Consider the following 13,475-nt stretch of genomic DNA (forward strand, 5'->3'; position numbering starts at 1 on the left):
TCTTCGCCAGATCTTCAATGGCACCTTTGTTAAACTCAACAAGGCCTCAATTAACATGCTGAGAATTGTGGAACCATATATTGCATGGGGGTACCCAAACCTGAAGTCAGTAAATGAACTGATCTATAAGCGTGGGTATGGCAAAATCAATAAGAAGCGAATTGCTTTGACAGATAACTCTTTGATTGTGTGATCTCTTGGTAAATTCGGCATCATATGCATGGAGGAACTGATTCATGAAATCCATACTGTTGGTAAACGCATCGAAGAAGCAAATAATTTCCTGTGGCCCTTCAAATGATCTTCTCCACCAGGTGGAATGAAGAAAAAGACCACCCATTTTGTAGAAGGTGGAGATGCTGGCAACAGGGAAGACCAGATCAACAGACTTATTAGAAGGATGAACTAAGGTATCCACCATGATTATTTTTGTAATCTGGTCAGTAAATAAACAGTGGCTGTTTTCATACTGAAAAAAAAATTAAAATTCTATATAGTAATCCTTTACCTATTTTAAATGTTGAACTTACCTTCTCCCAGATTGTGGCTTATATCTGTATGTATGATTATTCTTTCATATTAAAATTTTTAAATATGCGGGTCAAACAGTGGCACAGTGCTAAAATGTCATGCTCTGTGAAGCTGACTCAATGGAAAGGTTCCAGGTTTGTATCAGAGATATTCCTGAGTATGCTGGGCAAACATGTACCCATGATTCAGGGCTTGCTGAGATTGGGATTGGATTGTATTGGGTCATCAGAAAAGTCATGATGCATTTTTGCATAGAAAAACAGAAAAATACATCATGACTTTTCTGATAACCCAATAGCATTAAAACCCTATTGCAGGTATGGGACCAGCCGTTGGTGTAATGGCTATGTTGCTGGACTCCCCTGTAGTGAAACCATTGTTTGAATCTTGGACTTGGTGGCTTAAAATTCACGCCAGGCACATGTGCATGTGTGCCCAAGATCCCGAGAGGAGAAGGAAGGAAAAGGGATTGAGTTCAAGAGCAGAAGGAAGGAGAAGGGATTGAGGCATAGCCATCCCCCCTGGGGGGGTGATTTCTCACTTTCTATCTCTCTGTCTCTCTCTGTCTCTTTGGCAAGCACACATGCCCTATAGCAAAAACCTCTCAAAAAATAAAACAAACCTATTGCAGGTGCTGTCTCTCTTGTTCATGGAAAAAATGAGAAAAAAATGTTTAAAACTTAAGAAAAAAGTTTTAAAATAAATGTGATCATATTTTTTGTTGCTACTTTTTTTTTTTTTTTTTTTGCCATAGGGTGTGTATACTCACCAGAGAGAGGGAAAATGAGAAATTACGGCTCCAGGGGAGAGGGCCATGTCACAATCCCTTCTTCTTCATTCTCCTCTCGGGATTGTGGGGACACACATATGCACCCAGTGTGATTTTCAAGTCATGAGTTCAGGACTCAAACAGTGATCACCCATGTGGAAGTTCAGTGCTTTACCCACCACATGACCTGGTGGCCCTACTATTAATCTTTTTTATTTTATTTTTTACTAAATTTGTTTTCTTAGGCAAGCAGTTCTGTCAACTACAAGGAGATAACACTTTTTATGTTTTTTTAGTATTTTTAAAAATTATTTTATTATTCTTATTGTAATAGAAATGTCCAAAACAAGGTTTAGTATTGTGGCTATCACCTAATCATTTCCCTAAATTAACAGAAATCATTTAGTTTAATGTTTAGGTTTATGTTAAATAGACTTTATTTTGTTCAGTCCCTATTTTTTAAATTAGAAATTCTGCTTAATATTAGCAGATGTTCTTTTGGTACAATGACAAAATGTTTTTCTCCTTCCTTTTGTTAATATAAGTTATACTATAGTCATTAAGGCAGTATGGCATTGGTACAAGAATGAACAAGTAGACCAATGGAACGAAATAAAGAACCTTGAAATAGACCATAGAACAGAATGTGATTTATGACAAAGGTTACTCTACAATGTGGTTGAGAAATGGCGGTCTTTTCATGAGTGGCACTGTGTCAGTTGCATATCTATATTAATAAAAAATTAATCTTGATCCTGACCTCACACTGCACACAAAGCAGTTCCAGATACATTAGTTATCTAATAGTATAAGGCAAACAAAGGCTTTAGAAAAAACAACCAGGCCAGACACTATGACTTATGCCTGTAATCCTAGCTAACTGGGAGGCTAGGGCAGAGGTGCACAGCATGACAAGGCCCTGTCAAAAATGTTTCTATAGGGACCAGAAGATGATGTCATGGTTACGTTCCTGGACTCCCATGTGGTTGATCACAGTTTGAGTCCCAGACCTGGCAGCTTAAAACTCACGCCAGGTGCATGTGTGTGCAAGCTCAAGATCCCGAGAGGAGAATGAAGGAGAAGGGGTTGCAACATGGCCATCCTCCTGGAGGGTGATTTGTCTCCCTGTCTCTCTCTGTCTCTCTGGCAAGTGCATATGCCCTATAGCAAAAATCTCTCTCAAAAACTTTTTCTATTTTCCTTTCTCCCTCTCTCTCTGGAGGCAGACAGTTCAGTCACTGATTTCATCTGAAGTATATATGGTATCTATAGTGGAAGCAGTAGAGGTTTCATGAAAGAATAGCCAGGATAACACTGAAATAGAAAAGCTACAAAGGAGGTCTGACCCTTCCAAATAATAAAAGATACTTTAAAAGACACTATAATCAAAGCAGTGAGGCGTCCATGCATGAATAGAACAGAAAGTTTACAAACAGACCCAGATAATTTGAAGGGATCTGGATGTGACACTTTACGGAATACAAATTTTACTTTGGAGATCATATTAATGTTTTACATAACTTAAACATGAATATTGACAAAGAGGGAATACATACTAAATTGGAATAAAAGCAAAAATATTTCCCCACACTAAAGCAGAAAAAAGAACTAACCCAATCAACTTCTCAAGACAAAACCAAAAAAATCTGTGAACAAGAAAGTAATTCTAGTCAGAAGGATGGATTTACACTATTTTTGTAAAGAGCAAAACAATATTTATAAATAATTAATTTATAGAATTGATTTTCAGTGATCCTGAAAATATACCTATATATTATATATACATATATACACGTCTATCTATATCTATTTATCTATCTATATACACCTAACTATGGAACCAGCAGGTGGAGTGGTAGTTAAGGCACTGGATTTCCACATAGCTGACCAAAGTTCGTGTCCCAGACCTAATGGCTGGAAAATCACATGTGCGCATGTGCCCAAAATCCCAAGAGAAGAATCAAGAATAAGAGATTGTAGAGTGGCCATCCCCCTTGGGGAATGATTCCTCACTTTCCCTCTCTCTGTCTCTCTCTAGAAAGTGCATGCACCCTGTGGTAAAACACATTAAAAAAAAAAAAACCCTAACTATAAAACTAGACAAACTATAAAAGGCAACGATTTTAAAACATTGGACAATAGGTGAAACAGAGCAAGAACCCCCTAATGTATTTTCTAGGGTTCCTGAAATATAAAGTCCATTTGCATTGTAATGGCCCAGAGTAAGGAATAAGTCTCTTTTTTTTTTGAGAAATTTTCACTATAGGGCACGTGCACTTGCCAGATAGACAGAGAGAGACATTAGAGACAGAAAGCAAGAAATCACCCCCCACGGGGGATGGTCACGCCGCAATCCCTTCTCTTCCATTCTCCTTTCGGGATCTTGGGCATGCACGCACACGTGCCCGGCGTGAGTTTTAAGCCACCGGGTCCGGGACGTGAACCGCGGTCGACTATGTGGGAGTCCAGTGACATAGCCATTATGCTAACTGCTGGTTCCCAGGAATAAGTCTTCAGACTTTGGTTATGATAATGACCAACATGGACCATGAGTGAGGGCCATTTGACCTCTAAAACTCTCACTTAAAGGAAAGAAGGTTTTCATTTCAATATGTAAGATGTTTTGTAGACTGGAAACTGCTGATTGTGAGCTCAGAGACTCCAGGCTGAACAGTTCCAGACACCTGGAGAGGAATTTGATTATCTAAGGCCTCACCAATCAAGAATGCCCACGAGATGATCATGCCCTCTTGAACCAATCACTGAACTGATCATGCGCCTAGGACCACTGCCCCTAATTTTGCCTTTAAAAACACATGTGGGGAACATCTCGGAGAGACCGGGTCTTTTCAGCATGAGCTGCCCGCTCTCCTTGCTTTGCGCTTTGCAATAAAGCTGTACTTTCCTTCATCACACCATGTGCCTATGGCTTGGTTTTATAGCGCTTGGGTGAGCGGACCTGATTTGAGTTCGGTAACATAGGCAGTGCAGGATTATGATCACTAACAGAAGGAAATGATCATAGAGTAAGACCCACCATTTCCTCTGCTTTCAACCTGGGGCCACTGTCTGAAGCACGGTATGGGGAGATACAGTTCAAGTAAACTCACTGTCTCTTAGCTGGCAAGGCCAAGATCAGAATTTGAGGGTGGTGAGATGACTGGGATTTGTGGGACAGGTTTGCAAAGTTAGTTTTTTGAAGAGAAGAACCAACTGAAATGTGGATAAAGATCCCCTTAAATTTTAAAATAAATAATAAACTGTGCATATTTGCCGTGTCCCACACGGAACAAATGTGTACTCACTCTGAAGGAAGGCAACTGTGGATTAGAAAATAAACATAAAAATAAACACGCAAAGACACACAAGTAGAGAAAATCGGGGATAAGGTGGTGTCAACTCTCCTGATGGGGAAAGCTGTGGTTCCAAACTGTTCCCAGGTTTATTCTTTTAAAGGGCAGAAAAGGAGGGAAGGGGAAGTGGAATGCAAAGTCAGTTGTTTTCAGATGTTAATTGGCTGAAGATGTGAAGACATTTGGTGCCAGGTAAGTTTTCTCTTATCTTCTTGGGTCTATTCTGATTAACATATGGGGCTTCTATTAACTGATACTGTATCAAACACAGAGGCAGCTAGCGTTAATTAACACATGTTAATGGTGTTCATTTAGCTTCGCAAATGATAACCCATGGAACTGTATTTCTGCATGTCACCATTGTGTTTGCTCAGATTTGGGCCGCTCCCTACACATACGTGTGCAAGGACATATTACACAAAACTTAGCAGACAATAATAGCTGCTGGGAAGTTATAAGTGGAACAGAGATTCTAAAAGTCACCTATTTCTGGTAAACATAAGAAGTTCCTAACATCGAGAATGGCAGACACTTTTGAACACCCTGGGGGTCAGCTGACACTCTAGAAAGGCCATACCATAGAAGCAGGGTTAAACTACCCCTAAAGCATACTCCTAAGGAGAGACCTTTGTGCTTGTATTGTAGATCTGTCAGAATATAGCATTAATGGAGGCCCTGGAGTGGTCACATTGATTTACCCGTAAATTAACTCATTTTGCTAAAAAACAAACAAACAAAAACACACACAAAAACTGACACCTTTAAAGCAAGATAACAAAATCTGAACTCTTAAAAACAGAGCATCCACAATGTATTACATGTAGTAAAAAATGACTAGAGCCTTGTCTTGTGGAACACTCAGTAGTGTGCTTAGCTTCCGTGCTAAGGCTACATGGCTATGGTTTTCAGATCCCCTGCCTGGTGGACCTGAAGGATTGGCAGGCATGCATACTCAAGATCCAGACAAGCTGGAGGCCTGGTGAAAGGGAATCACAGCATAATCAGATCCTGTTGAGGATACCTCTCTGTTGCATATGCAGGCTATCATGAATAAAATAAACTTAAAATAAATGACTAGGCATTCAAAGAGGCAGCAAAATGTAATTTATAAGCAGGTGGAAAGCAACCGATAGAAGTAAAATTTGAGATTATCTAGACATTGTAATGAATAGGTTATATAAATATGTTCAATAACCTAGTGAAAATTATGGTCATAATAAATAAATGGACAAGAACTTCCACAGAAAAATAGAAAATACAGCTGGGAATGAGAGTTTTTTTTGTTGTTGTTGTTGCTGTTTTTTCTGGTAAAGAATTATTTCATTCAACTTTATTTTCTTTACTTATTTATATTCATTTTAATTTGACCTAGAGGGACAGAGTGAGAGAGAGAGGGGAAATGAGAAAGCAAGCTGCTGGGTCCAGGACTCGAACCACAGTCAGCCATGTCGGAGTACAACACTCTTAGCTACCATGCCACCTACTGGCTTCGGGAATGAGAATTTAATTATTTTATTTAACTTTATTTATTCATATTAATTTGACCAGAGAGGGACAGAGTAAGAGAGAGAGAGTAAGTGAGAAAGCAAGCCACCGGGTCCGGGACTTGAACCATGGCCAGCCACATGGGAGTCCAGTGCCCTTAACCACATGCCACCACTGGCCCCAAGAATGAGAGTTTTATAACTGAAATAGCTGAGACAAAAATTACACTGAATAGATAGAAGATGAGAAGCATCAGAAGAAAAGTTCACTAATCTTTGTGTGTGTGTGTGTGTAAACAGAATTGTATTCAAACTTTACAAATACCATTTACATTAAGCTTGAGAGTAAGCATGAGAAGTTCAACCTGAAGTGAGACTTCATTGCCCCAACAGTTAAACATATGAAAATACTTATTTTCACATGATCTTCAAAGTCCTTTTTTTTTTTTCTGAGAAGTTTTTTGCTATAGGGCACGTGTGCTCGCCAGACAGACAGAGAGAGACAGAAAGCGAGAAATCACCCCCTGGGGGGGGGATGGCCATGCTGCAATCCCTTCTCCTCCATTCTCCTCTCGGGATCTTGGGCATGCACGCACATGCGCCCAGTGTGAGTTTAAGCCACCGGGTCTGGGACTCGAACTGCAGTCGGCTACATGGGAGTTCAGTGACATAGCCATTATGCTAACTGCTGGTCCTTCAAAGTACTTATGTTTAAGCAATGACAAATAAAATTGGCCAATGAGAAATTCATGCAGGTGTGTGGAGATGTAGAATTTAGTTAAACAGTTCTACAGCAGCTGCTTTAGATGACTATCAAAACAAACAAATAAAAAACTCCCCAATTGTTACTGTTTAACATGTACTTGAAAACATGCAGCAGCATGGTACAGTTTATCAGTATAAACATGAGTTTATACTGATAAATACAGAGTATCCCTTTTTTCAAATATAAAGTCTCTGAATGCTTCATTTGTTGACTTCAAAACTATACAATGCAGGGAACCGGCAGTTAGCATAATGGCTATGTCGCTGGACTCCCATGTAGTCAACTGCGGTTTGCGCCCCGGACCCGGTGGCTTAAAACTCACGCCAGGCGCGTGTGCGTGCGTGCCCAAGATCCCGAGAGGAGAATGGAGGAGAAGGGATTGCGGCGTGACCATCCCCCCTGGGGGGTGATTTCTCGCTTTCTGTCTCTATGTCTCTCTCTGTCTGTCTGGCGAGCGCACGCGCCCTACAGTGAAAATCTCTCAAAAAAAAAAAAAACTATACAATGCACTCATGTCACTGTAGACAGAGCACTTAGACTGAACACTGTACATCCGTTGGAGGGGAGGTGTACCGTGGAAATACCAAAGCACTACAGTATAGAAAATAAATGTTGAAGCAAAAATACTTTGAATATATACTGTACATTATGTCAACAAACATTCAAAGTAAGAGTCCAACACAGGCCAAAATACTGTTTTCTAGGAAAACAGAATCTTCTATAAATCACACACACCAAAGATGCTTTTGTACTTAAAAAAAGAATGGAGCCTGTTCTTGTATGTGCTTATGGGCTTAGGTATCTTGGAAACAAGGAAATACATTCATTTGCTAACGATTTTTGTCTTCTGCTTGGTTTGGCTGGCTGTTGAAAATGAGAAATAAAGAACTATTTCATCCTGTTCTTAATCCTAGTGAAGTAATATATAATTAATTCATTTTTTTTTTGAGAGGTTTTTGCTATAAGGCATGCCAGAAAGACAGAGAGAGACAGAGAGACAGAAAGCGAGAAATCCCCCCCCCGGGGGGGGGAATTGCCACACACAATCCCTTCTCCATTCTCCCGGGATCTTGGGCATCACGCACACACACCTGGTGTGAGTTTAAGCCGCCAGGTCTGGGACTCGAATCACAGTCAACTACATAGGAGTCCAGCGACATAGCCATTATGCCAACTGCTGGTCCCATAATTAATTCATCTTTATCAATCTATGTTAGCAATATAATTAAGTTAAGTGAAGGAGTGAATTTCAAAATCTGTGCAGGGAACACTAGTTGACAATTTGTTTCCAATAAGGCTAGTAGAAGTTAATAATTACTGCAAAGTCAGTCCAAGCTAGTACTAAACCCCAGATTTAGCAGACTGGAGAGCAGTAGGCTAAACCAGAGGTTGATGTTCTGTGGAAACCTTGCATTTCTTAAAAGAGGGTGCTGGCAGCACCAAAGCCCTGGATTAAGAGACTGAAATATTGATTAGGTTTGAAATGCAAGTGAGTATGCAAGAAATCTGAATGTCTTAATGATGGTGTTATAGCAATGGCCTTGGAATTCCCTTAACAAATCAGAAACTAGGGCGATTCATGAATCAATACTATTCCAAGTCAAGACTAAACTAGAAGCAAGTGATAAAGACACAAAACCAAATACGTATTTTTCCACTATGACCATATGCAAGAATTTCAAGCTGTCAACATTCTGTACTGCCACCTGCCCCCTCTAAAAGGAAGAAGTTCGGTTGTGACTGTCCATCCAGTCTCAAAACTTCCAGTCTTTGAAGGAGAGCATTTCCAAATGCTTTCTGGTAGGCATGGCTGAGTATGTCCAACAGAGACTAGTGCGCCTTGTAGTAGGGCTTTTGGAAATGATCATACACTTGCTCAGAAGTTTAACCTACCACCTTGAGCCCTGCCTCAGTGAGTTCCAAGCAGTATCTATTCCGCTCCTTTGTTTTCACGTTGATATAGGCCACACCTTCTGCACAGCGCAGGGTCTTCAAAACATATCATTGACTGAAAAGAGTACGTAGTTTACAACTGCTTCTGCTTCTAGCTGCACGTCTTTCATATCAGTCTGTTCAAAACTATTACACTCCAAACCTTCTTCAAATATTGACATACTGCTTAACTCTATGGGATTACAGTCTGTTTCTGTTCTGCGCTGGCCCAGAGTCCTTCTCCCTCGGGAGGCACCTGGAGGGAATGTGGCACCCACCCCCCTAACCAGGCTCCTTGTAGCAGACATGCTGGGTCAGTGATCTTCTTAATAGACCAATAAAACTTATCCAATTTGAAGTAAAAAAAAAAAGAAAGATAAAGAGAAAGGAAGAAAGAAGAAAGAAAGAGAGCCTTGAGTACTTCCAGAATAATACTAAGTGGTCTAACATACTTGTAAATAGAGCTCTAGAAGGAGGGGATTGATAGAATGAGGTAAAACAAAAACTACTGACCCACCAAAATGCCCCCAAATTTGATAAACAGGAAATCTTATAATTATATATACAAAATATTACATAACATATTGGGAAACAAAAATATAAATCATGTTGACGTCTCACCACAAACAAAAGATACATAATTTTATTTTCTGAGAATATCTTTATTGTAAAAGTATATTTTCTCTGGAGATAAAATTCTAAATTGATTTTTTTCTTTTGTACTTTAAAGATGTTAGTCCATTGTACTTGGGTATCTGTTGTTCCTGATAAGAGGTAAACATGATTTATATTTTTGTTTGCCGATATGTTATATAATATTTGATTATATAATTACAAGATTTGCTGTTTATCAAATTTTGTCTCTGGTAAGTGCATGTACCCTCTGGCAAATTTTTAAAAAAGTAATAATAACAAAAAATCCTGCCTTCAGAGAATATCCCCAGTCCAGAGCTTTTTTTTTTTTTTTTTTTTTTTATTTTTCCATATGTGCTTGCCAGATAGAGAGAGAGACAGAGAGAAAATGAGATAGCACCCCCCACGGGGAATGATCACACTGCAATCCCTTTTCCTCCTCTTCCTCCTTTCAGGATTTTGGGCAAACAGGGGCAACCAGGATATTTCTTAAGCCAGGTCTAGGACTCAAACTGTGCAATGGACCATGTGGGATCCAGTCCCTTAACTACCACACCAGCAGCTGGCCTTTCAGAGCATTTTATATGTGAATTCTATAAAACATTCCAACACACACACTGTGCAAGCATGCCAAAAATCCCAAGAGAAGAGTGAAGGAGAAGGGATTGTAGCATGGTCATCCCCGGGGGATGGGAGGGTAGGGGAGTAGTCGGGAGGTGGGAGAGTGATTTCTCATTTTCTGTCTATCTCTATGGCAAGTGCACGTGCCCTATAGCAAAAATCTCTTAAAAAAAAAGAATACATTTGTTTATCTATAGTTTTATATATAGATGGATATAATTATATTGGATCATCAGAAAAGTCATGACGTATTTTTGGATAGAAAAACACAGGAAAATATGTCATGACTTTTCCAATGACCCAGTAGATACCCCACCTTATCCAGTTAGACAATTAGTTTGAGGCATAAAACTCATAGAAGAAGAAATTACAGAAGAAAGCCTTTCAACTGGGATTCGGTAAACATTTCTTAGGGTGCAAAAAGAAATATTATAAAAGAAAAAATTCTAAACTATACTTTATCAAAATCAATAGCTTTCCTTGTATCATCAAAAGATACCATAAGAACATTGAGAGTAGATTTTGTCCCTCAGTCTCCCGGACGGGCTGCCTTGCCGCGCGCACGCCCTGCCGCCACCCCGCAGAAATGCTTCCGTTACCCACAGTCCTTCCTCAGATGAGGCCCATGTCCAGGGCACTGGCTCCTCACCTCACTCGGGCTTATGCCAAAGATGTTAAATTTGTTGCCGATGCCGGAGCCTTAATGCTTCAAGGTGTAGACCTTTTAGCCGATGCTGTAGCCGTTACAATGGGGCCAAAAGGAAGAACGGTAATTATTGAAGGAAGTTGGGGAAGTCCCAAAGTAACAAAAGATGATGTGGCGGTTGCAAAATCAATTGACTTAAAGGATGAATATAAAAATATTGGAGCTAAACTTGTTCAAGATGTTGCCAATAATACAAACGAAGAAGAGGCTGGGGATGGTACCACCACTGCTACTGTACTGACTCGCTCTATTGCCAAGGAAGGCTTTGAGAAAATTAGTGAAGGTGCTAATCCAGTGGAAGTCAGGAGGGGTGTGATGTTAGCATTGATGCTGTAATTGCTGATTTTAAGAAGGAGTCTAAACTGTAACAACTGAAGAAATTGCTCAGGTTGCTACAATTTCTGCAAATGGAGACAAAGAAATTGGTAATACTATTTCTAATATATAATGGTTTACTGCTGTCATTGTCCATGCCTACAGATAATTTATTTTGTATTTTTGAATAAAAAGACATTAGTACATTCCTGACTGGGTGCAAGAGCCATGTGCCAGTGTACTGCTTTCAACTTATATCACCGAGGCATTTTTTCCTACTATTCTGTTAAAATCAGGATTTTAGTGCTTGCCATCACCAGATGAGAAGCAGCAGCCTTTCTGTGGAGAGTAAGAATAATTGTGTACAAAGTAGAGAAATATCCAATTATGTGACAACCTTTGCATAATAAAAATTTGTTTAAAGTTAAAAAAAGAACATTGAGAGTAGACTGCATAATAAACACAAAATATTTAGTACATCAGACAAGGAACTTACATCCTAATTTAATTTTTAAAAAACTGTAAAGGGACTTCTAGCAAAAGAGATGACTAGAGGTGCTTAACATGCTTCCCTACCATAAAAAAAAGTACTAAAACAAAAAATAAGCATCTGGTATTAAGCTGGAATGTTTGAGGGAGAGTGTTGGAGTGCAATGGAGATGTCCCCATCTTAATTCACTCAACTCTAATTCACTTACTTTATTAATTTCTTCCCTTACTCTATTAGTTTTAGCTAGACTCAGGAGTGTCTGCTTGCCTATAGATGCTATGAAGCACTTAGAATAACCTTGGAGAGCAGGGAGTAAAGCATCCTGCAACTCTAAACCCATCTGCCCGGTTGAGATAGTCTTGGAACTGGAAGGGACCTCTCATGATGGAGAAAAGGTAAGTGAGAAATGAGACCTTCAGCATCCCCTATTAACACATAAGACCCTTAAAGTCTGGCCAGCCTGTGGCATGCTGGTTAAGGTGGCTACATCCACATGGCCAACAGCATGATGAGTTCCAGACTCAGTGTCTTGAAAAACACACTGGGCATATATGTGTATGTGTCCAGAAACCCAAAAGTAGGAAGAAATGGAGTAGATGGGATTGCAGAGTAGCTATTCCCCATGCAGGGTGCTTTTTCTTTCTCTCTATCATTCTGGCAAGCACACTTTCCCTCTGACCAAAAGCAAAAGCAAAGCAAAACAAAAATCCTTAGTCTTTACTGCAGTGGAATTCTGAAGCATTCCCACAACCGGATCTGAGCTGACAACGGTACCTTTAAGCTAAGCAGAGACAAGGTTCTGCACAGTGAGACAAGGTCCCACTATTTTGAGCTCAACACTGCAAGGTGGTGTAAATGAAAGGCAATTGTGTCAGCTAGAGAAGGTCAGGGAAGATAATGGGAGACTTGTATAGAACCGCAAGATGTGAGATGCTCCACAGCTTCAGTCAATAACAGAAAACACCTGGCTTCAAGTTCCTCTTCTCCGTCCCCATTTGCCCTATGAAAAGAATAAACCTGGGAACAGCTCAGAACCACAGCTGTCTCCATCAGAGAAGCCTGGACCAACCGACCTCTGATTTTCTCTACTTGTCTGTCTGTATATTTCTTTCCAATCCATTCCCCCTCAGGTTCACATCTCCCCCACGCACAAGTTGTGCCCAAACAAGGACCTGAGTATGGGAGAACTACCACAAATCAGGCAAGCAGACACTCCTGAGTCTAGCTAAAACTAATAGAGTAAGGGAAGAAATTAATAAACTAAGTGAATTAGAGTTGAGTGAATTAAGATGGGGACACAATTGTCTAAAGAGAGAGATATGTATGTTTAAATGTTGTCTTGTATGTTAAAAACTAGGGGTGATAAAGTCAATTCAAGCAGTTACATCAATTCCTGGATTTTGTGCAGGAAACATGCCCCTGGTTCCTGAAACAGGAAACAATAAGTGAGGAGACCTGGGATAAGGTCAAAAAACAAATTAGGGAATGTTATACAGCAGGCCCCAACAGGATTCCCACTTTTGCTTTCTCCCTGTGGAATTTAATTAAGGAGTCTTTGAGACAAGACTCTCTGAAAGAGCTGGGAGGTTGCTCAGTAACTTGATTAAAAGACATCCCAGGGACCAGCAATTAGCGTAATAGCTATGTCGCTGGACTCCCATGTAGTTGACCACAGTTCAAGTCCCAGACACAGTGGCTTAAACTCACGCCGGGTGCGTGTATGTGTGTGTGTGTATGTCCAAGGTCCTGAGAGGAGAATGAAAGAGAAGGGATTGTGGTGTGGCCATCCCCCGTTGGGGGTTGATTTCTCGCTTTCTGTCTCTCTCTGTCTTTTTGGCGAGCACACGTGCCCTACAGCAAAAACCTCTCAAAAAA

At 40.1% G+C, this 13,475-nt stretch overlaps 2 pseudogenes; one reads left to right on the forward strand and one right to left on the reverse strand.

The window, feature by feature from the left end:
• Positions 1-8,589: 8,589 nt before the first annotated feature.
• LOC102498059 (GSK3B-interacting protein pseudogene) lies at positions 8,590-9,143 on the reverse strand (annotated as a pseudogene).
• Positions 9,144-10,675: 1,532 nt separating this feature from the next.
• Positions 10,676-11,243, forward strand: LOC102487243 (60 kDa heat shock protein, mitochondrial pseudogene; annotated as a pseudogene).
• Positions 11,244-13,475: the final 2,232 nt, after the last annotated feature.

Source organism: Tupaia chinensis, unplaced genomic scaffold, assembly GCF_000334495.1.
Source record: "Tupaia chinensis unplaced genomic scaffold, TupChi_1.0 Scaffold143654_1, whole genome shotgun sequence".
Classification (NCBI taxonomy): Eukaryota; Metazoa; Chordata; class Mammalia; order Scandentia; family Tupaiidae; genus Tupaia; species Tupaia belangeri.